The 23,602-nt window shown below is 41.4% G+C and overlaps 1 long non-coding RNA gene across 1 annotated transcript; it reads left to right on the top strand.

The window, feature by feature from the left end:
* The first annotated feature begins 4,868 nt into the window (after positions 1-4,868).
* LOC145803146 (uncharacterized) lies at positions 4,869-7,893 on the top strand. Its single transcript, XR_014345259.1, has 3 exons — positions 4,869-5,869; positions 6,800-6,852; positions 7,618-7,893. It is a non-coding gene; the product is annotated as an uncharacterized LOC145803146 (long non-coding RNA).
* The last annotated feature ends 15,709 nt before the right edge of the window (positions 7,894-23,602 follow it).

Raw genomic sequence — 23,602 nt, 5'->3', positions numbered from 1 at the left:
TCATAATTTTTGGGAGTCGAAATCCATATAAATTGAGGTATTCAAATCTGTCCAGGAAACCAGTCCGAAACAGTAAATTCGGGATTGTTGTTCTCTTTGGGTATAAATCCAAAAATTATCAAATTAGTGTCATTAGAACCGGTTACGAGACTAGTTTCGTATGTTTTTGGCCTTGCATTGATTGCTCGTGTATATTAATAAAACCGTCAATTTCTTTAAAGTGCTGCAGAAAACAACCTGTTTGGATATAATTAATTGTAGAAAATTATTTTGATACGAAAATCAAGTGAAACCAATTGGGTTTGAAACTTAGGATATATTAGATCATATCTGGGGGTTATTAGAATTTTTCGAATAGCGTGGAGTGGGTTTTGAAATTTTCAAAGTTAGCGAATAGATTGGGAAAACTAGTTTAAAACACTGTTTTATCTTAAAGTTATTTTTAGTTAAGTTTCGATCGGAACCTATGTCTTGGGTGATTTTAGACCTTGAAGAATATGAACTTAGGTAATATTTAAGAGTAACGGTGAGTTGGGTTGAGCCGTGTTAGTGCGCTTTAGTTTGAGGTTACTTAGTTCCTATTTTTTTTTTTTAGTATTTTTAAATTAATTGTGACGCGTAGTTTTTATACTTGGTTCAGGCCCCTAGTTGGACTTTTACACTCTATTCGAGGATTATATTATTGCGTTTCAGGTGAGTAGTTTCATGCTACATATTTTTATAAATGTTCCCCTACCCTGAATTGTTGGAAAAATTAAATTGATATTTCATGATTAAACTGTTTTGATAAATTATTATATTATCAATTGAATCAAATTATTTCTGAAACATGTGTGAACTTGGCATACTGTAAACTATTTGTTTTGGTCTCATGTTTATAATGATGAACTACCATGTTTTGCGAAACTGATGTGTATTGATTATTGGGACCATGTGTGTATTTAGTCCAGGGAAATTATTCCACTGTGTGTGGTGACTCTGGCCACTAGGGAACAGATCCGGGTTGGGCCGTGATGACTCTAGTGCTCAACGATTGTAAGGAACAGACCTTTAAAAACAACTAGGTGACCTTCAATCGGATCGTCTTTGAGAAAAGGCCCAGGTGCCACCCTGAGGATGACTCTTAGTTCGGTATTGGATCCAACGGGGCTTATAGCCTGAGAAATGTGTGGCAGATTATTTGTTTTTATTGGTACCCAGAAAATTATTGGTGTTCATGTTATAATCTGTTTTAAGTGAAAAATGTCGTTTATCATGTTCTTGCGAGACATGAGTATTTTAAGTGTTGATTTGTGGAACCTTCTTTTTGAAACAGATTGTATTTACCAAACTGTATGCCAATCTAGTTTCTGTGATATATAACTTATTTTGGAATTGAACCCTGTTTTCAAAACTGTATTTACTATCCATGTTGCTACTCACTGAGCTATCAGCTGACTTAGTTTTTATCACTTCCAGGTGTTAGAAGGACTTAGAGTGGACTCATGGCGTAGCGGGGACTCAATTGCATGGACATCTAAGGCATTCCTTTAGTTTAGAGTGTTATGTCAAGTTTGTGCATATTTATGTTTATTCTTATCGAAGTTCATTTAGGATTTTTTTTTGATATGTGGGTTGTTTATATCCCATAAGTTTGGATGGTTTTTGATTACGGTTGATTTTGCCGTTTATAATTGTGACATGTCTGGATTGAGTTTTGGTTATTTATTATTGGACTATTGTTCAATTGTTCAATGTGATTGGATTCGTGTTTAGGCTTACGTGTGCCTTGAGCTAAGTCCCTGTGGGCCACGGCCGGTCATGCCCAGATTTGTGAGTAGTTTCAATTGTGGTATCATAGCTATAGATTTATCAAGTTATATACCTTGCATTTCATCATTTAGACGAGGTCCGAGTCCCTATAGTCCTTAGTAGTGTTTGGTTAAGTTAGTTTTGTTTAAGCTTGTGTTAAATCGTTCTTGATTTCATTTTGAAGGTTAAGAGTTGGCACCTAGATATCTACACTGATTGTCTATTCTTGGTGAGCCTTTGATGTTTGTATTACCTTGTCTACTTCATTAGGTGGAATAGTAATATTGGGAGAAACAGTGGTGTTAGGGGATGATATTAGATCTTGTGAGATAGAGATGGATGGTAGAATTTTTCCAGTGGATTTGATTTCTTTAGAGATGAAGGATTTTTATGTGATTTCAGGGATGGATTGGTTGACCAAGCATCATACCTCTGTTGATTGTTTTAGAAAGATGGTAGTTTTTGCTATGTTGGGACAACTTGAGTTTTTCTTTCAGGGGGATAGGAAATGGTCTTCTATCTGTTTTACTTCTTTCCTTTAGGCTAATCGAATGTTAAGTAAAGGGTGTCATGATTATTTAGCTTGTGTGGTGAGTATCGAACAACCAGAGTAGAAGTTAGAGGAGTTTCCTGTAGTAAGTGATGTGTTGATGTTTTTCTAAAGGATCTACCTGGTCTTCCTCCAGACCGTGAGGTCGAATTTTCCGTTGACTTGACCCCTAATACAACACCTATCTCTAAAGCACCCTATAGAATGGCACCATTGGAGTTGAGGGAGTTACAAACTCAGTTATAGGAGTTGTTAGACAAATGTTTAATTAAGGCTAGTGTTTTACCTTGGGGAGCACCTGTGTTGTTTGTGAAGAAGAATGATGGGTCTATGAGGTTGTGTATTGATTATAGAGAACCAAACAAAGTCAAAGTGAAGAATATGTATCCTTTGCCACGTATTGATGACCTATTTGACCAATTGTAGGGAGTTCAAGTATTCTCTAAGATTGACTTGAGGTTAGGCTACCACTAGTTGAAAGTAAGGGATGAGGATTTTCCTAAGACTGCTTTTAGAAACCGTTATGGGCATTATGAGTTTTTGGCGATGCCTTTTGGTCTCACAAATGCAACAACCGCATTCATGGATTTAATGAACATAGTATTTAAACCCCAACTACATAAATTTGTGGTAGTGTTTATTGATGACATCCTAATTTAATCGAGTAAGGAGGAGCATGAGCAGCATTTGAGGGTAGTACTGCAGATCCTTAGGGAGAAAAGATTGTGTGCAAAATTTAAGAAGTGTTAATTCTAGTTGAGCAGTGTATCCTTTTTGGGTCATGTAGTGAGTGAAGATGGGGTATTTGTGGATAGCATGAAAGTGGAAGCAATTATTGCTTGGCCACGACCTACTTCTGTGATAGAGGTACGTAGCTTTCTAGGGTTTGCTGGATATTACAAGCAGTTTGTGGAAGGATTCTTTCGTATTGCTTTGCCATTTATAAACCTCACTAGGAAAGAGGTAAAGTTTGAGTGGAATGATAATTGTGAGTGTAGCTTCCAAGAGTTTAAACAAAGGTTGATATCAGCTCCAATCCTTGCCTTATCTACTGATGGTGGTGGTTTTGTGATTTATAGTGATGCTTCACGACAGGGTTTATGATGTGTGCCCATGCAGCATAGGAAGGAGATTACTTATACGTCACAACAGTTGAAAGTACATGAGAGAAATTATCCTACGCACGACTTGGAGTTAGCAACAGTGATTTTCGCTCTTAAGATCTGGCGACATTATTTGTATAGAGAGTCATGTGAGATTTACACTGATCATAAGAGTTTGAAGTATATTTTCACACAGAATGAACTAAATTTGAGGCAAAGAAGATGGCTTGAGTTACTAAAAGATTACGAGGTGAATATTTTGTATCATTCGGGGAAGGAAATGTGGTGGCAGATGCCTTGAGTAGAAAGGTCGCAATTGGAGATGCAGCTACTTTGTGTATTAAGAGTTGTTTTGTGGAAGACATGAGACGTTTGAGGCTTGAGGTTATTAAGCCTGGTGATGGGGCTTATTGTAGTCAATTGATAGTTTAGCCAACCTTGAGAGAGCGGATTCATTTAGCTCAGGAGATTGACCCCCAGTGTGAGCATATTAAAGGAGAGATGCAGAGGGTAAGCATGTAGACTTGGTGGTTAGTGATGATGGGTTGCTTAGATTCCATAGCCGAATTTGTGTTCTTGCTAGTGGTGATTTGAGGAAGGAGATTATGACGGAGGCACATAGTTCTAGTTATAGTTATAGCATTCATCTTGGAAGTACTAAGATGTATCGGGATCTTTATGAACATTTTTGGTGGAATGGTATAAAGGGAGATATTGCAGAATTTGTGGCTCAGTGTTTGGTGTGTTAACAAGTTAAAGTAGAATATTAGAAACCTGCGGGGAAACTACAACCCTTACCTATACAAGAGTGGAAGTGGGATCATGATACCATGGACTTTGTGTGTGGTTTACCTTGTACTAGTAGTAATCACGATGTAGTTTGGGTTGTTGGTGATAGATTAACCAAGTCAACACATTTTATTGCAGTTCGGATGAACTATTCTCTAGCTCGATTTGCACAGTTTTATGTGAAGGAGATTGTTAGATTGCATGGTGCACCTGTGTCAATAGTGTCAGATTGGGACCCTCGTTTTGTGTCTAAGTTTTGGGGTGCGTTACAGTCAGCTATTGGTACTTGGTTAAATTTTAGTTCAGCTTATCACCCTTAGATAGATGGGGTATCGGAGAGGACTATTCAAATCCTTGAGGATATGTTGAGGGCTTATGCTTTGGAGTGGAGAGGTAATTGGGATGATTATTTGCCGCTCATGGAGTATGCGTATAATAATAGTTATCATTCTAGTTTGGGAGTAACTCCTTATGAGGCTTTGTATGTGAGGAAGTGTAGGTCTCCTTGTGCTGGTATGAGGTTGGTAAGAGGCAAATGTTGGGACTTAATTTGGTGGAGGATGCTACACAGAAAATTATAATCATTAGAGAGAGATTATTGACTGCTCAGAGTAAAAAAAAAAGTTATGCTGATCATCATAGGAGAGATTTAGAGTTTCATGTGGGGGATATGGTATTCTTGAAAGTATCACCATGGAAAGGAGTCATCAGGTTTGGAAAGGAATGAAAGTTGAGTTCTAGATACGTTGGACCATTTGAGGTATTAGAAAAGGTTAGTGAGGTTGTGTACCGTGTTGTTTTACCCCCTAGGTTGGCAGGAGTGCATAATGTGTTTTACGCGTCTATGCTGAGGAAAAATGTGCACAGTCCGTCGTATGTGATAGATTATGAGCCGCTTCAAATTAGAGAGGATTTTTCGTATGAGGAGATGCCTGTTCAGATTTTGTATTCAGAAGAGAAAATGTTGCGTACAAACGCCATTAAATTGGTTAAGGTACTGTGGCGTAATCATCTAGTTGAAGAGGCAACTTGGGAACGCGAGGATGAGATGCGCAAGAAGTACCCACATCTATTCTCATGATTTACTCAGGTTAGTTTCGAGGACGAAACTTTTTTTTAGGAGGGGAGAATGTGAGAACCCGAATATAAAAATTAAGTAAATAATTAAATAATAATATTACAATCTCAAATATTTTTGTGGTGAATTCTAAGGTGCAAATTAAATATTATTGGAGGATGTTTTAATTAATTTTAAACTTAAAATAAATTTGTGATGAAAGCATTTAATTTAGAGGCAAGATTTATTATAAAATATATATATATATATAGAGAGAGAGAGAGAGGAGGGTGTGACTTGAACTCTAGACCACAAGGTTAATATATAAGACTCCTACCATTTGAGTTACATATAACTTATACATATATTTTGTATATTTATTTATTTATTTGACCTATGTGTGCCCACTACTAGTATAAAATAAAATAAACACAAACCCTACTCTATTATTTGTTCACCACATAGGGCAACAACACAGCAGCCACGGGAGAAGGTTTGAGAGAAGGAAAAAAAAAAAAAGAAGAAGATGTTGCAATCAAAGAACTTTTGGGTGTGTTGTGTTGTGTGTGATCATCAAAGGTTAGCCCTCTTAGGTTTTCTTCTCTTCTTTCTTTGTTCTATCCTTATTCTATAATTATTTTATTCATTCATGGAGAGGTTGTAGGTTTATGCATTGTGTATATAGATATCCTATTAAGAAACTTGAGGAGCTAAATTTATGTGTAAAGATTGGGTGTAATTTTCAGTCCAAAAAAATTCTGCACAGAATCGCAAACTTTAAAAATCAAGAAACCATATCAAACGGATGAATTTTAATCTGAAATTTTTACAGTAGATCAATTACACATTGAATTGCATATCTGAATTGTTTCATAATTTTTGGGAGTCGAAATCCATATAAATTGAGGTATTCAAATCTGTCCAGGAAACCAGTCCGAAACAGTAAATTCGGGATTGTTGTTCTCTTTGGGTATAAATCCAAAAATTATCAAATTAGTGTCATTAGAACCGGTTACGAGACTAGTTTCATATTTTTTTGGCCTTGCATTGATTGCTCGTGTATATTAATAGAACCGCCAATTTCTTTAAAGTGCTGCAGAAAACAACCTGTTTGGATATAATTAATTGTAGAAAATTATTTTGATACGAAAATCAAGTGAAACCAATTGGGTTTGAAACTTAGGATATATTAGATCATATCTGGGGGTTATTAGAATTTTTCGAATAGCGTGGAGTGGGTTTTGAAATTTTCAAAGTTAGCGAATAGATTGGGAAAACTAGTTTAAAACACTGTTTTATCTTAAAGTTATTTTTAGTTAAGTTTCGATCGGAACCTATGTCTTGGGTGATTTTAGACCTTGAAGAATATGAACTTAGGTAATATTTAAGAGTAACGGTGAGTTGGGTTGAGCCGTGTTAGTGCGCTTTAGTTTGAGGTTACTTAGTTCCTATTTTTTTTTTTAGTATTTTTAAATTAATTGTGACGCGTAGTTTTTATACTTGGTTCAGGCCACTAGTTGGACTTTTACACTCTATTCGAGGATTATATTATTGCGTTTCAGGTGAGTAGTTTCATGCTACATATTTTTATAAATGTTCCCCTACCCTGAATTGTTGGAAAAATTAAATTGTTGTTTCATGATTAAACTGTTTTGATAAATTATTATATTATCAATTGAATCAAATTATTTCTGAAACATGTGTGAACTTGGCATACTATAAACTATTTGTTTTGGTCTCATGTTTATAATGATGAACTACCATGTTTTGCGAAACTGATGTGTATTGATTATTGGGACCATGTGTGTATTTAGTCCAGGGAAATTATTCCACTGTGTGTGGTGACTCTGGCCACTAGGGAACAGATCCGGGTTGGGCCGTGATGACTCTAGTGCTCAACGATTGTAAGGAACAGACCTTTAAAAACAACTAGGTGACCTTCAATCGGATCGTCTTTGAGAAAAGGCCCAGGTGCCACCCTGAGGATGACTCTTAGTTCGGTATTGGATCCAACGGGGCTTATAGCCTGAGAAATGTGTGGCAGATTATTTGTTTTTATTGGTACCCAGAAAATTATTGGTGTTCATGTTATAATCTGTTTTAAGTAAAAAATGTCGTTTATCATGTTCTTGCGAGACATGAGTATTTTAAGTGTTGATTTGTGGAACCTTCTTTTTGAAACAGATTGTATTTACCAAACTGTATGCCAATCTAGTTTCTGTGATATATAACTTATTTTGGAATTGAACCCTGTTTTCAAAACTGTATTTACTATCCATGTTGCTACTCACTGAGCTATCAGCTGACTTAGTTTTTATCACTTCCAGGTGTTAGAAGGACTTAGAGTGGACTCATGGCGTAGCGGGGACTCAATTGCATGGACCTCTAGGGCATTCCTTTAGTTTAGAGTGTTATGTCAAGTTTGTGCATATTTATATTTATTCTTATCGAAGTTCATTTAGGATTTTTTTTTGATATGTGGGTTGTTTATATCCCATAAGTTTGGATGGTTTTTTATTACGGTTGATTTTGCCGTTTATAATTGTGACATGTCTGGATTGAGTTTTGGTTATTTATTATTGGACTATTGTTCAGTTGTTCAATGTGATTGGATTCGTGTTTAGGCTTACGTGTGCCTTGAGCTAAGTCCCTGTGGGCCACGGCCGGTCCTGCCCAGATTTGGGGTGTGACATGTTTGGAGGCTTGAAGTGGAAAGATGGAGGTTTGTATGTATATATCTCAGCCCAAAGCCTCTAACCCTTGCGAATGGAGGTGGAGTGTGTTATATAGAGGGAGAAGGGTGAGGCTTCTTGGAGAAGCCAAGATAGGGGTTCAAAGCTTCTAAAGGAAGCTTAATCAAAGAGTCAAGCTTCTTGAAGAAGCAAGACCAAAAAAGGTCAAGCTTCCTCAAGAAGCTTGACCAAAGGGGCCAAACCATCTTCCCCCCCAAGCAAAGGGGTCAAAACCCCCTTTTCAGGACCAAAACAGGGACAAAACCCTCGGACAGTGGGTCAAGTGCAAAACAGCTGGCACAGCTGTGTTGCACTTGAGAAGAGCAAAAAGCAAGAAGCTGGCCGACCAGCTAAGGTGGCCGGCCGGCCACTCCCCCTGGTCGGCCGACCAGGGGTCAAAAAGGTCAACAAAAAATTCTGGCCGGCCACCCCAAAAAGGTGGCCTCCCAGATGAGTGCAACGCAGCTGTGGTATGAAAAGCTAGAAAAAGTGGCTCAAAAGAGAGAAAAGCCAGCTTTCTGTCAGAAAAATCGGCTTTTGGAGAGAAAAATGAAAAAACTAATTTTTCAGGGGAAAAGGTGGCTGGCCACCATACTACGCCCTCCCTAACAGTGAAAATAGGGCCTCTGCCAAAAATGGACCAAAACGGATGCAAAATGGAGGTTCGGGGCCAAAACGCGCGGTTTGGGGCCCCGAAAACAGGCTGTTAGGCACCGGAAGTGGCGTATGACCACGAAGGTGGTCTCTCGGGCCACAGTGTCCCTCAAAAGAGAGGAAACAAGATGCGTGCCAAAAACCGCAGCAAACAGAGGTAGTTAAGCGGTCCCGAACAGAGGTACACGGCCGACGGCTCCAAAAATCAGAAATTGGGCTCCAAACGGGAAAAATAAACTACGACCACGAAACGTAGCCTACGGCCACTGAGAGATGGTCTATGAGACCTCTCCCACCCTTCGGGAAGAGAAAACAGAGAAAGCAGGACCTGGTTCGCAAACCGAGGCAAAGCACAAAAGAGCCTCAAAGTCTGGAGGCAAAGCTCGCAGCCGAGACTTTGAAACCTCTGAACGAGCACAATATGCAGCATCACTGAGCGCTCAACTGGTGACGTCTGAGTCTTAAGGTTGGTCAAAAATGAGGTGTCTACAGTTGCCCCTCTTTGACAGAACTCGGAACTCATACGTGACGGGAGTGAATGTCAAAGCCCAGAGACGACCCATTTTTGACAAGGCCGAAGACTTAGACAAACAGACAAGATAACACAGATGTGCCCACAGGCATGCCCGTAGGCAGGGGGCAAAATGCAAAACGATATGCACAAAGCCGAATATAACTCATGATCATGCAAAGAAAGCTGTAACGAAGCATAACATGCAACAGTTTTAAGCAAGAATGCAAAGCAACAACTACATTATATGCAGAAAGGGTGTAAGAGAATTACTGCAATTCTCACTGCGAATACAGTGTGCATGTGTGATAGATACACAAAGCGTACGCGTGATAGATACACAAAGTGAGTAAGCACATGTGATAGATACACAAAGGGTGAACACAAGGTGTGATAGATGCACTTAGTGAACAAGTGTGATGGATACACAAAAGGTGAACACGAAGTGTAATAGATGCACTTAGTGAACAAGGGTGATGGATACACAAAAGGTGAACACGAAGTGTGATAGATGCACTTAGTGAACAAGTGTGATGGATACACAAAAGGTGAACACAAAGTGTAATAGATGAACTTAGTGAACAAAATACGATTGATATACTAAATGTGGACGCGAAGTGTGATAGATGCGCTATGTGAACTGAGTATGATAGATATACTGAAAATGAACACAAAGTGTGATAGAGGCTCTATGTGAACAGAGTATGATAGATATACTAAAGGTGAACACAAAGTGCGATAGATGCACTATGTGAACAAGGTATGATAGATATATTATAGGTGAACACAAAGTGTGATAGATGCACTATGTGAACAAGCATGATAGATAGACTAAAGGTGAGCACAAAGTGTGATAGATGCACTTAGTGAACAAGTGTGATGGATACACAAAAGGTGAACACGAAGTGTGAGAGATGCACTTAGTGAACAAGTGTGATGGATACACAAAAGGTGAACACAAAGTGTGATAGATGCACTTAGTGAACAAGTATGATAGATACACTAAAGGTGAGCACAAAGTGTGATAGATGCACTTACTGAACAAGTGTGATGGATACACAAAAGGTGAACACGAAGTGTGATAGATGCACTTAGTGAACAAGTGTGATGGATACACAAAAGGTGAACACAAAGTATGATAGATGCACTTAGTGAACAAAATACGATTGATATACTAAATGTGGACACGAAGTGTGATAGATGCACTATGTGAACTGAGTATGATAGATATACAGAAAATGAACACAAAGTGTGATAGATGCACTATGTGAACAGAGTATGATAGATATACTGAAAATGAACACAAAGTGTGATAGATGCACTATGTGAACTGAGTATGATAGATATACTGAAAATGAACACAAAGTGTGATAGATGCACTATGTGAACAGAGTATGATAGATATACTGAAAATGAACACAAAGTGTGATAGATGCACTATGTGAACTGAGTATGATACATATACTAAAGGTGAACACAAAGTGTGATAGATGCACTATGTGAATAGAGTATGATAGATATACTGAAAATGAAGTGTGATTGATACGCTAAGCGAATGAAGAAAGTGTGATAGATACACTAAGGGTGAATAAGGTGTGATTGATACACTAAGCGAATGAAGAAAGTGTGATAGATACACTAAGGGTGAATGAGGTGTGATTGATACACTAAATAAATGAAGTGTGTTTGATACACTAACTGAATGAAGTGCGATTGATACACTAAATAAATGATCTCAAACAGAACCTCTTTGAATGAACCGTACATACAATATCGTGCATGAATGAGAAAGAAACTTGATAGGTACAATGCAATACAATGCATGATGTTCAAGGAATACAATAAACAAATCTAGCGGCGCTTTAGAAAGCACCTCATGGGGTGAGTGGCGATGAATCGCTCTACTCTGATGGGGATCTCCCTTCGTGCTCTTTGAACACTTACCTTCAACTTACAGTACAATGGCTCTGAAATACTGACAAGGGTTCTTCACGTAGAACACTTTGGATGCCGCCTTTCTTCCTGATCATATTCACAACTTTCCCTATTCTCCGACAGGGTGACAGACTAGGTTGGTTCAGTATCCAGAATTGAGGTGCATACACGCTATCTCAACGTATGGGGCTTCCACACAGATTTCAAGCCGGGGATACACCCCTGGGTATTTAAACTAGACTTTAGTCCCGGAAATCCCGAACCTTTACGTTCTAGGCATCAGCCATTCGAACTCTAGTTTCTACCGTCGCAGTTGGTCTCCCAGGAACTCATTGGAAACAAGGCCATGATGCCTCTGGCAGGGAATGGTACTCAGGGAGAGCACTTCTGATCGCCATTCTGGCTTAAAGTAGACTTGATCTTGAGCTTGAGGTAGAGGCACACTCATACTTCGGAGCATTGGCAAGACCTAAAAAGGTACACGCGGAATGCAATCTCGGAACTTACTGAAGTTGAAACAAACTCAGATACCCGACATTTTTCCCTTTTTTCTTTTGCCTTGTAGTCTGGAACCCATTTAGCATCAGATAGGTCCTGGTTTTACTGTTCCCACATGACATGGGTTGAACCCTGCGGTTTTTGAAAGAACAAAATCTTGTTTTGCACAAATGTGGAGAACGGCACGGCACTCTGAGCACAAAACGATTTTTATTTTTGAAATTGAGAGATGAGTTTTTGACTGGGGCATTGAGCCTACTACTGAACATACCGTACCATGACTCAACAACGGAAAACAAAAGGTAAACAACCTAAACACAAATACAGACACTCAAAAAAAAATGACTCAAGACAAGAATCGAGGTAAAACAAAAAGGCACGACACTCAGGCGTGCATAGGGAGCCTGTTTCTCTGGGTATTGTTTCCCACCCTTTCTCATTTGTGATTCTCACATCACTCGGCCTTCAAGCTCAGTTTTTCTCACAAAACCCTTTTCTCACTTTTCTCTTATCGTACATCTCTCTATTCTTTATTCTCTTATTTTTATCCATCCCCAGGGTGGTTGATGGATAAACAAAAAGTTGTGGGCTCTTGCCCCTAGCACTCAGCTAGATTCTTCTTTTTCTGAGCGCAGCTAGTGAGTTCCTCCCACAGAGGGGTTGCACTGCAACTAAGCGTGTAGCAAATCTGCAGCTGACATCGGCTGTCGATGCTCTGCCGGGGAGTTTGGACGTGGTTAGATCTGTCCAGATGAGGGAGTGGGATATCTTGATCAATTCCAGTTCGTGCTTCGCACTTGGCTTGATACCTCGTTGCTTGGAGGATGAGGGAGCTTTCAGCTCTTTTGTTAATAGTTTTAGTTGTGCCCTTTCTGGCAGGGAGAGTGCCCTTCTTGGCAAGTATGGTGCCCTTTCTAGCAAAGGCATTGGCAACGGGGAAAAGACAGGAAGCCTGACTCAACTGTGCCCCTAGTTCATCATTTTGACCAATTTTTTTGTTTTGGTTTTTGACTAAAACAATTTTGACCGACATGAGAGTTAGATTAACATGCTTGTTCGATTTTCTGATTTTGAAATCTTGCAAGTTAGGTTATGAGCACTGAAAATTTTCCTTTTTGGGTCCAAGAAATGGTCCAGTTTTAAAAGAATGGAATAATTTTCGAGAGAACTAGTCAACCTCATTAAAAAATTCTCAAAAACTATTTTTGCAGATGGTCACTGCTCAACGAGCACAGAACTTACTCTTGAGATGCACAACTTCAGATCCGAAGGAAAATTGCCCCTTCCTTGAAGAGAGCTACATGGCAACGAAAAGTTGTCCCTTGTTTGAACGGCACCGCGGCGCATTGAATGGCAATGGAAAGTTGCCCCTTGTTTGAATGGCACCGCAGCGCATTGTAGTCAGTCCTCAGAGTGACGAACACAACCAAATTCCCGGATACAGAGAAGGCGAAGATGGTCAAAACCATTACATGGGCACAATCAATATGAAGTGTTTTACGGCTGGACTTCAGGATGAAGTTGCCAACGTATCCCAAAGATGGGAATCAAGCCTTACGTAGTTCGGGGTTAAGGTGCACTCGGGTATTAACCTCTCCTTTTGCGCTCTAACTTTTGCCAAGGCCGCCCTTCCGGGTTTTCAACCTTGCGAGCTATGTTTTTCTTTTCTTTTCATTTCTTCATTTTTCTTCTTTTCTTTTCTTCATTCTTTGCATTTTTCTTTCTTCTTCTTTTCTTTTCTTTTCTTTGCATTTTTCTTTTTTTCTTCTTTTTCGTTCTTTTTCTTGCTCTAACTTTTGCCTGGGTCGCCCTTCCGGGTTTTCGGCCCAGCGAACCTCTCAAGGGTAATGGCGTAGCTTTGTCCATGTCAAATCGTTTTGAGATCCTGAAGTCATCTGAATCCAGGAGAATGGTTGTTGTTCGCTGAATTTGCCCCTAGTGTTGTGGATAGGAACTCGGTTGTCCTTCAGTAATGTCTTCTTCTTTCCTCCCGTCTGGGGTTTGGCATTCTTGCCGATCTTCGTCTTTGACTTTTTCGAGCATATCTAACATTTTTTCCCTTAGTTTGAGGTGTGCTCTTGATCTAGCTTCACAAGCTTCTTGATCTGACTCTTCTTGCCCCTAGTTCGCGGGCTGCTTGAAATCTGGCCACACATCATGATTGGCCTTAGAACATTCTGAATTGAAGTTCAAGGTTTTGAAATTAAGAGGGATCGAGTCTCAAGGCTGAGAGCGATCCTAAGCTGCACAATCTCAAGAGTGATTCCACACAAGTCTTCGTAGGACCGCACAAAACATTTTTTGAAATCTTTTAAGAAAATGACTAGTCGCTCGCGGTGAAGACAATGTTGAACCAATCTGGATCAAGCTAGGATCCTTCTCAGTACTCACATTAACAAGCATGATTTCATTCATTAAGGGCTTAGCATGCTCTCTTTCTCTCAATTGATCAAAGTTTTGCAAAACCCGAGGAATTCCTTCCTCTTCGTTTTTACCGCAGTGTACGAAAAAGTTTTGAAAAACTTAGGTCAATGCAATGAGTTTTGTGGCACAGAAAAGTAGGCAAAAAGCACTGCCATTTCATTCAGAACTTCCGGCACAACTGGCACAAGGCAGAAGCGAATACAAGAATGTGAAAATCACTGCTGTTCATTCATAACTGTTGGCACAACTAGCCCCAAGGCAGAAATAGACTCAAAAGAAAACAAAAAGACAAACACAAAACAAGCAAGTGATGCTCGAGGTAACACCCCCGAAACCACCCGACTCTAACAAAACAGGACTGACTCGATACAACAAGACAGACCCAACTGACATAGTACAAAAAGATTGACTATGCACAAAACAACAAAACTGACCTAATACCCAAGTCAGAAAATACAAAAACTAGCATTCACAAATGCTCAAAACAGTGCATGCCACACGCCACATCTGGAGTAAATCGATCGCCACCCGCAGCTGGTTCATCCCCCGATCACATAATCACATTATCCCCCACAAGTTCACTGATCAAGTGCCGATAGACTTTGCAGGACCTGGTGCGACAATGACCCTGTTGTCAAACAGATCTTGTACATCATGGCGCAGACGAAAATAACTGTCGGTGTCGTGACCGGTTTGTTGATGGTAGGCACCGTATTTAGTCTGGTCATGCTTTGCAAGGATAGGATCGGGTAGGGGCCGTTGTTCCAACGGCTTCAAATGTCCTTTCCGGAGTAAGACCTCTAGAGCGTTTGACAAAGGCATATGAAGTGGGGTAAAAACCCTCTTGACTCGAGGTGGATATTTGCTTTCTTGTGAGCTACTTCCGGATGCACCGGTGAATGGGGTAGTTGTTTTTGATGCGGAGGTGGTAACCATGCCCACTTCAGAAGATCTTGCAGCTGCATCACCACTGGTGGTCGCATTTGAACAGCGGGAAAATGCCCTCCTGGGCTGCTCTTTTTCCTGGTCAAGAAGGCCCTGCTTCATAGCGTCCTCGATCTGTACTCCCATCTCATGTAAGTCTGAAAAGGTGGGGAAGGGAAGAACGATCATTTTCTACATAAGCTTGGGCTAGAGATTGCCCACAATCATCCGAATTTAATCTTTGTCAGTGGGCCTAAGGGTCATCATTGAGGCCTTGGCCCTCTAGCGGGCTACGAAATCAAAAAAACTCTCCTTAGGCTCTTGCATTGTTGTCTCATGATCACGGGTTATGACCTCGATTTGCGTGTTATAGGAGTACTGCGCAACGAAGGCCTCGGCCATCTCATCACAGTTCCGTTTGACATCGTCTTCTAATTTGCATACCAGATAGCGGTCACACCTGACAGGGTCTGGCTGAACATTGAAAGCTTCTGTAGTCTGGTGAGGCCGATCGGCCTTAATATGTCTGAAAACAGCCATAAGTGCATGTAGACACCCCATTTTTGACCGTCCTCAGGACTTGGACGTCACCGTTTGAACACCCGGTGATCATCCATGTTTGTGTTCGTTTGGAGTTTCTGGAGGTCTCGGCTACGCGCCTTGCCTCTGGATCTCCGAACTCGACTGTTTAGTGTTTGGTTTTGGCACCAAACACTTGTGTTTTTGCCTTGAAGGGCGGGAAATGGCTTTTTGGCCATCCCCACATTCCACCGGCCTTCCCCTAGCATCACCGGCTGTTTATGGGTGCCACCGGCCATGGTTTCTTAAAATCAATGGCCGGTCGGCACTATATTTGGCCGGCCGGCACTTTATTTTTCCGGCGACCTCTTTTACTGGCCGGTGTGACTCCTTTGCACCCTTGAGGCATGGTGCATGCCAGCTGTGCCAGCTGGAATGCACCATCACTCCTCCCCGTGCAGTTTTTGGCTGGTGTGAACCTTTGAACCCCCTTTTCTTCTAGAAGCTTGAACCCTTTGGCCAAGCTTCTTGGGGAAGCTTGGCCAGCTGTATTAGCTTCTCCAAGAAGCCAAGAACCCTTTTGCACCCTTTGCCCCTTTCATCTAGCTTCTTGGAGAAGCCTAGAACCTTGGCCTTTGCCTATATAAGCACTCTTCCTCTCCCTTTGTTAGGGGTTAGAGCTTTTGAATCAAAAAACCAGAGATTCTATATCTATATATTTGATATATCAACCTCTCTCTCATCCTTAGGGTGTGTTTGGAAGCCTAAAAGTGCATTTTGGCCTTACTTTTGCACTAACACACACACCATTACACCTTGCTCCGAGATTGAGAGGCATTAAGGGTTGTTTGTTGAGGTTTTGGACTGATTTTGATTAGTAGAGAGTGGCTGGACCATCTGTTCTTCAAGATTTCTTCAAGGGTGAGACACTTACTTTAGTTTCCCCATTCTTGCACTAGTATTCTACCTGTCTTGCATGCTGATTTAGGCTTTGTGTATAACAAGAAAAAGTGTTGTATTTTCGTGCTTAAAATCTTTCATTAAGGGAGTTTTGGCATTGGGGGTCGAACTCTTCCCCTTAAGCCTCTTTTGGCCTATTTTGGTGCCCTTTTCTTTAAGCTTTGTTTACTTTGTTGTGTTGGTCTTCTCACCACTGAAATCCAGTGGATTTCTGGTGGTGATGGAGTGATTTTGAAGTCTTGTGTAGGGGGGGGACACCCCTCTCCCCTTTGTCCTTCTTTCACCTTTGTTTTGGCTTAAAAGGGCAACATGCATGCTTGGTTGTTTTTGGTCCCATCTCAGAGGTTTTTGGGTGCCTATTAGTGATGTTATATCTCTGTCTTTGGTCAGATTTGTAGCACTTAGCATACATCTTGTACTTGCTTTGTAATTCCTTATCTTGCCTAGAAATGTGTCATGTGTTTAGCCTAGTATATCTTCATGATTTGGCTTAGCTTATTGAAGCTTTTGGTCATGATTTGTCATGCTTTAGGTCTGTTGGCCACTGTTTTTGTCATATTCATCGTGTTTTGCATAGCTCTTTTGCATTCTAGAACTTTGGCCTTGAGCAAATGAGTCATTAGCATGCTTTGGTTAGGTTGCTTAAATGATTTGGAGTCACCTCTCATGCTATTTCAGTCCCTAATCATGCTTGTATTATAGCATTTATCATCCTTTTATGCCTTGAGGTGTTGTAGTTTTGTGCCTTGAAATGGGCATTGTGCATGCTTGTATGTTTAAGTCACTTGGGTTGCCATTCATGAGGGTTTTGGGGCGTGTTTTAATGCATTAAAACTCTGTCCTTTTGGTCATTTCATTTATGCCATGTGTGGTTATGATAGTTGTGGTAGAAGGCTTCTTTTATGCCTTAGCCTTATGCTATTTGGTATGCAAGTTTGCATGAGTATTTGCCCATCATTCCATCACTTTTGGCCACTGTTTTGGGGTGTGGCTGAGGGTCGTCCATCTTAGTGTAAGTCCATGGATCATATATTGGCATCTTGTACTATGTTCATGACATTGCATGTTGTGGTATCCTTATGGTTTGTGCATTGTTGCATGCCCACCTCTTTACATACTTGCCTATCTAGTATGCATTGTAGTATTGCTTGTAGTGTTGCATGCTAATGGCATCACCATGTTGTTTGCATGATAGTTTGCATTGCATCACATTTGACATGTTTTGCATCTTTGCTTCTTGTTGCATTTTTGAGCCATGTTTGCACAACATGCATTGCATTGCTTAGTTTGGGGTGTCAAACCTAGTGTGGGGGTGAGAGGTGTTCATACTACAAGTGATGAAACACATCCCAACCCTCAGTCACCGAGGCCCTTGACTTTGACATGATAGGGTCTTGGTCCTCATTTGTGTGTTGCATGCATTTTACATCGAATGGCAAGTTTGGTCCCTTAGGCTATCATGCGCAATTGATGGCCCAAGGATCAAGGACCATGCTCCCCTGAGTTCAATACATGATAGGGAACATGACCATGCTTACATGTGCTTGAAATTCTATGCCATGCACTACCTGTCCTCTGCAGCTGTCGAAACTGTTTTCTGTAGGAAGTTTCTGCCGACCGGCAACATTTAGTGCCGACCGGCCATTAACGAATGGCCGATAATTTCATCTGAAGCCGACGGCATTTTACCATGGCTGGTGGTCATTTCACTTAGCCAGCGGTGTTACGCAGTGCTCATTGAAGATACCCTGGGACTTTGGTAGTTTTTTCAGAGAAGCAAGAGGCAGTAGTGCAATGGCTATGGGTTTCCGGGCAAGATGGATCGAGCATGCATCATTCACACATCCCGAGGCAGGGGCTGCGGCCATCTCCTCTCTGCATCTAATTTGTTAATTAGATTAGAAATTCTGTAATAATTAATTTAGTATTATTTATTCGGACTGTAATATTTATTTGGACCCTTCGAGTGAGGGCAATTGTGTAATAAGTGTGCGTGAGTGTGTGTATGTCTTCCAATCCCACGTCTTTCTTCCTTTTTATTTACCCGTTTATAATGGTAGACTAGGGCATATTTAAATTAGCATACCTTATGCTATGCATGCGTGCATCAATACATTTGTCTTACATGCACCAGGCTCGGCCCATCATTCTAACTGCATTTGTATTACAATTCCAAATTGAATACATGTTAGTTGTAGCATTTTCAACATGTCATTGTAGACTAGCCGAGCCTATCTTAGTTGCATCTTGCATGTGTTGCATTAGCCATCTTAACATGAACTAGGATCATGCATATGATTATTAACTAGTTTTTGTTTTGGCTCGGAGTACTCGGTAAGTATTTATGCTTTAGCATCCTTGCATGCGTGTGAGTGTTACCATGATAGCATGATTACCATGAGGCTAGCTGCTTATGTGATATAACTGCTTGAATGCCTGCGGGTGAAGGTTGGATTGTCTAAGTTGGAATAGCTCATTGAAATCCGTGTTTTAGCCTACTTGCGAGTAGCAAATTCCAAAGTGTTTTTCAAGACAAACGGATATGCAATGCTTATTTCCAAATTAGGCAATCTAGTCTATACTTGTTTGCTGTGCGCACAACATAGTAATTCTAGGCTAAGAACTGGAATAAGAACACATAACGTTTTCAAAAACGGATATCACGATTAGTAGAGGCCAATCTTCGGATCGGGCGAGTGGGGGTGTTCATAGCTGACCTTCCCTAATCGTACCCAAGCTCCCGAGCCGAGGCAACTTTGGTGATGACGGACACGTGGCCTTTGGCACCGGGTCAGGGTTTCCTAAATTTCCCAAAACAAAATATTTAGGTGGCGACTCTGTATCTGGCAAAGCAGTCCATGTTTGGCACTTTTTTTCTAAAAATATGTTTTCTCAAAACGATTTACCAGATTTGGACTCTTTGGTTCAGATTTAGAACTGACACAAATCGAGTCCGAACTGTAGCGGGGTCCCTCATGGGTGTGTCTACAGTTTCTGGCGACTCTACTGGGGATTTGGAGAGCTTGACTCGAACTCATGATATCCTGTTTTGATTTCATTTATGTATTTCTTTGCATTGCATGTGCATTGGTGCGCCTAGGACACCGTGTTTGCCATCTGCCATTCCTGAACGGTTTGCCGAAGGCTTGTCTTGTCAAGGCATGACCATAAGGTTGATCGGTTATGGGCTCTGACAGTATGGGAACACAAACCCCGATTTTACCGGGGCACCCTTTTCGACCATTCGACCTAGTGCACATTCGGATCCATAGTGACCATTCCAAGCTAGGACAGGTTGCTTACTCGACGTTAGGTTGTTTGAAAACCGCTGCGTGCATAGTGAAACCCTAGCTACTGACAAAATAGGACAGGGAAACCTTACCCCTCCATAGGGGTGTTTTGGCTCTCAATTATCTGTTATGTGTTGTCAGAGTGTGTCTCTACAGGGTGCATGTATCAGTTTGCGAGTTTGGGCATCAGGCCTGCGGGCACCAGTTCAGTGTTTTGAGAATCAGTTATCCGTAGGTATCAGATTCAGTTTTGGGGCAGTGATTCTGGGGAACAGTAATCAGTAGTAGAGTACAGTGATTCAGCTATGCTTGTGTTTGTTCTGCTTGGGCTGAAATGTTGTGTATTTTCTCTTTCAAGGGTTCGGAGAGTTAGTTCAGAATAGCTAGTGTTCGCCTTTACTGAGGCAAGACAGTCATCCGAACCGTCAGTCACCAGTTGCACCACCTCCGTTCAGTTCAGCGGACCTATGATGACCCAAAGTTCAGAGGAAATTGTGGTTATGGCAGCCGCACTAGACCAAGGAATCACCTTGCAGGGTGAGACCGATGTTGATGTACCACATCCGCCCAGGTCGCCTGCCGCGCGCCCGATCTGGGAACCCCAGTTGTTTCAAGCTCGTGAGCCCATAACGTTTGAGTTGATGAGAATGATTGGTGACCTTCAGAGGTCTATGGCCGATCTCGCCTATGGGATGTCAGCTTCACCACTAGCTACACCGTATGCCGGGAACTTCATGCCGCAGGAGGCCCCACTACTGGGGCGAATTGTAATTGAGCTCAGCCAACCTGAAGTTATCTCAAGCTCCGGCAATGACATGTCGACGACAACGGGGCTTCGCACTGAAGTAGCAATCCAAACCATTCACCAAGCTGAGGCTAGTGGAAAGAACATGGTGGACACTGATCCCTATGAACAACTGCTGTGGGTAGTCGAGGCTTTGAAGGCCGGGGGGTTGAACAAGCAGCAAGTATTCGCAGTTGTGACTAAAACTGTGGATGACACTTTCCCCACTCCGACCGAGGGTAGTTCAAGCCAAGCAGAAAATCGGGATAGGAACCGTCATACTAGAACCGTTTCCTCCAACCCTAACCCTACACCCAGGAAAAATCAACAAGCCAAGCCTATACCAGCCACCCCCTTTGTTGATGCATCCACTTCAAACCCCCGAACTTTGGACTATCTACCCCGAGGCAAGAGGGTCTTCACCCCACTCTTTATGCCTTTGTCTAAAGCTCTAGAGGTCCTACTCAGGAAAGGACATCTGAACCCGTTAGAACAATGGCCTCTACCCGATCCTCTCCCTCCAAAGCATGACCCGACTAAGTACTGTGCTTTTCATCAACAAACCGGTCATGACATCGACAGTTGCGTCCGTCTCTGCCATGAGATACAAAATTTGATTGACAATGAGGTCATCGTCGCACCAAGCTCTGCAAAGTCTATCGGCACTTAATCAGCGAACTTGTGGGGGATAATGTAACTATGTGATCGGGGGATGAACCACCTGTGGGCGGCACTCAGTTTACTCTAGATGTGACGTTTGGCACGCATTGTTTTGAGCATTTGCGAATGCTAGTTTTATACTTTCTGACTTGGGTATTGGGTCAGTCTTGTCGTTTTGTATTGAGTTAGTCTTTTCATACTGAGTCAGTCGGGTCTGTCTTCTTATATCGAGTCAATCCTGTTTTCTAAGAGTTTGGTGATTTCGGGGGGGTTACCTCAGACATCACTTGCTTGTTTTGTGTTTGTCTTTTTGCTTTCTTTTGAGTCTGTTTCTGCCTAGGAGCCAGTTACGCCAACAGATCTGAATAGAATAACAGTGATTTTCACACTCTTGTGTTTGCTTCTGCCGTGTGCCAGTTGTGCCAGAAATTCTAAATGAGATGGCAGTATTTGACTAGAAGCTGTCTCTTTTCTGTGCCTTGAATTCATTGCATCGACCTAAGTTTTTCAAAACTTTTTTGAACATTGTGATAAAAACGAAGAGGAAAGAATTCCTTGGGTTTTGCAAAATTTGATCAATTGAGAGAAAGAGAGGCATGCTAAGCCCTTAATGATCGAGATCATGCTTGTTAATGTGAGTATTGAAAAGGATCCTGGCTTGATCCAGATTGGTCCCACACTGTCTTCAGCGCGAGCGATTTGTCGCTTTCTTAAAAGATTTCAAAAAATGTTTTGCGCGGCCCTGTGAAGACTTGTGTGGAATCGCTCTTGAAATTGTGCAGCTTAGGATCGCTCTCAGCCTCGAGACTTGACCTTTCATTTTCAAACCTTGGACTAGAACTCAGAAATTTCAAAGGTCAACTACAATGTGAGGCCTGTGTGGCCAGATTCGAAGCAGCCCGTGAATTAATGGCAAGAAAAGTCAGATCTAGAAGATCAAATGTCATCAAAAGAAGCTTGCAAAGCTAGATCAGAAGCACCCCTGGAACTAGGGGCAAAGAATTTCAAATGTGTTCGTGGAGCTGAAGATGGATCATTCCACAAATCCAAGAAGGTCGGCAAGAATGCCAAATCCCAGAGGGAGTAAGAATAAAGTATTGCTGAAGAAAAACTGAGTTCTGATCCACAACACTAGGGGCAAATTCAGCCCCCCATTGGATGGACTCCTGCATCGTCAGCAAACAACAGTCATTCTCCTGGATTCAGATGACTTTGGGATCTCAAAACCATTTGACATGGACAAAGCTACACTTTTACCGTTGAGAGGCTTGCTAGGCCGAAAACCCGGAAGGGCGAACCAGGCAAAAGTTAGAGCGAAAAAAAAAATGAAAAAAGAAAATGAAAAGAAAAGATGAAGAAGAAGAAAAAAAAGAAAAATGAAGAAATGAAAAGAAAAGAAAAAAAAAGCTCGCAAGGTTGAAAACCCAGAAAGGGTGGCCTTGGCAAAAGTTAGAACGCAAAAGGAGAGGTTAATACCTGAGTGTACCTTAACCCAGAACTACGTGAGGCTTGATTCCCATGTTTGGGATACGTAGGCAACTTCATTCTGATGTCCAGCCGTAAAACACTGTGTCCATGTAATGGTTTTGATCATCTTCGCTTTCTCTGTATCCGAGAATTTGGTTGTGTTCGTCACTCTGAGGACTAACTACAATGCATTGTGGGGCCATTCAGACAAGGGGCAACTTTCCGTTGCCATTCAATGCGCTGCGGTGCCGTTCAAACAAGGGGCAACTTTTCGTTGCCATGCAGCTCTCTTCGAGCAAGGGGCAATTTTCCTCCAAATTCGAGGTTGTGCGTCTCAAGAGTAGGTTCCGTGCTTGTTAAGCATTGACCGTTTGCAAAAATAGTTTTTGAGAATTTTTACTGAAGTTGACTAATTTTCTTGAAAATTGTTCCATCTTTTCCAAAACTGGACCATTTCTTGGACCTAAAAAAGGAAAATTTTCAGTACTCATAACCTGACTTGCATGATTTCAAATCAAAAATCGAACAAGCATGTTAATCTAACTCTCATATCGGTCAAAATTGTTTTAGTAGAAAACCAAAACAAAAAAATGGTCAAAATGATGAACTAGGGGCACAGTTGAGTCAGGTGTCCTGTCTTTCCCCTATTATCAACATACCTACCAGAAAGAGCACTCTACCTTCCAAGAAGGGCACCCCCGAAGTTGACCACAAAAGGGCAGAAAGCTCTCACATCCTTTGAGCAACGAGGAATCGAGCCAAGTGCGAAGCACAAACTGGAAAGGATCAAGATATTCCACTCCTTCATCTAGACAGATCTGATCACATCCAAACTCCCCAGCAAAGCATCGTCAACCGATGTCAATTGCAAATCTGCTGCACATCCAGCCGTATCACAACCTCTCCGTGGGAGAAGATCACTGTTGTGAGCAGAAGAAGAGAATCTAGCAGAAT

Source organism: Camellia sinensis, chromosome 11 (genome assembly GCF_055761805.1).
Source record: "Camellia sinensis isolate YWXY chromosome 11, ASM5576180v1, whole genome shotgun sequence".
Classification (NCBI taxonomy): Eukaryota; Viridiplantae; Streptophyta; class Magnoliopsida; order Ericales; family Theaceae; genus Camellia; species Camellia sinensis.
The sequence above is the reverse complement of the archived record's forward strand: the minus strand, read 5'-3'. Positions and strand labels throughout refer to the sequence as shown.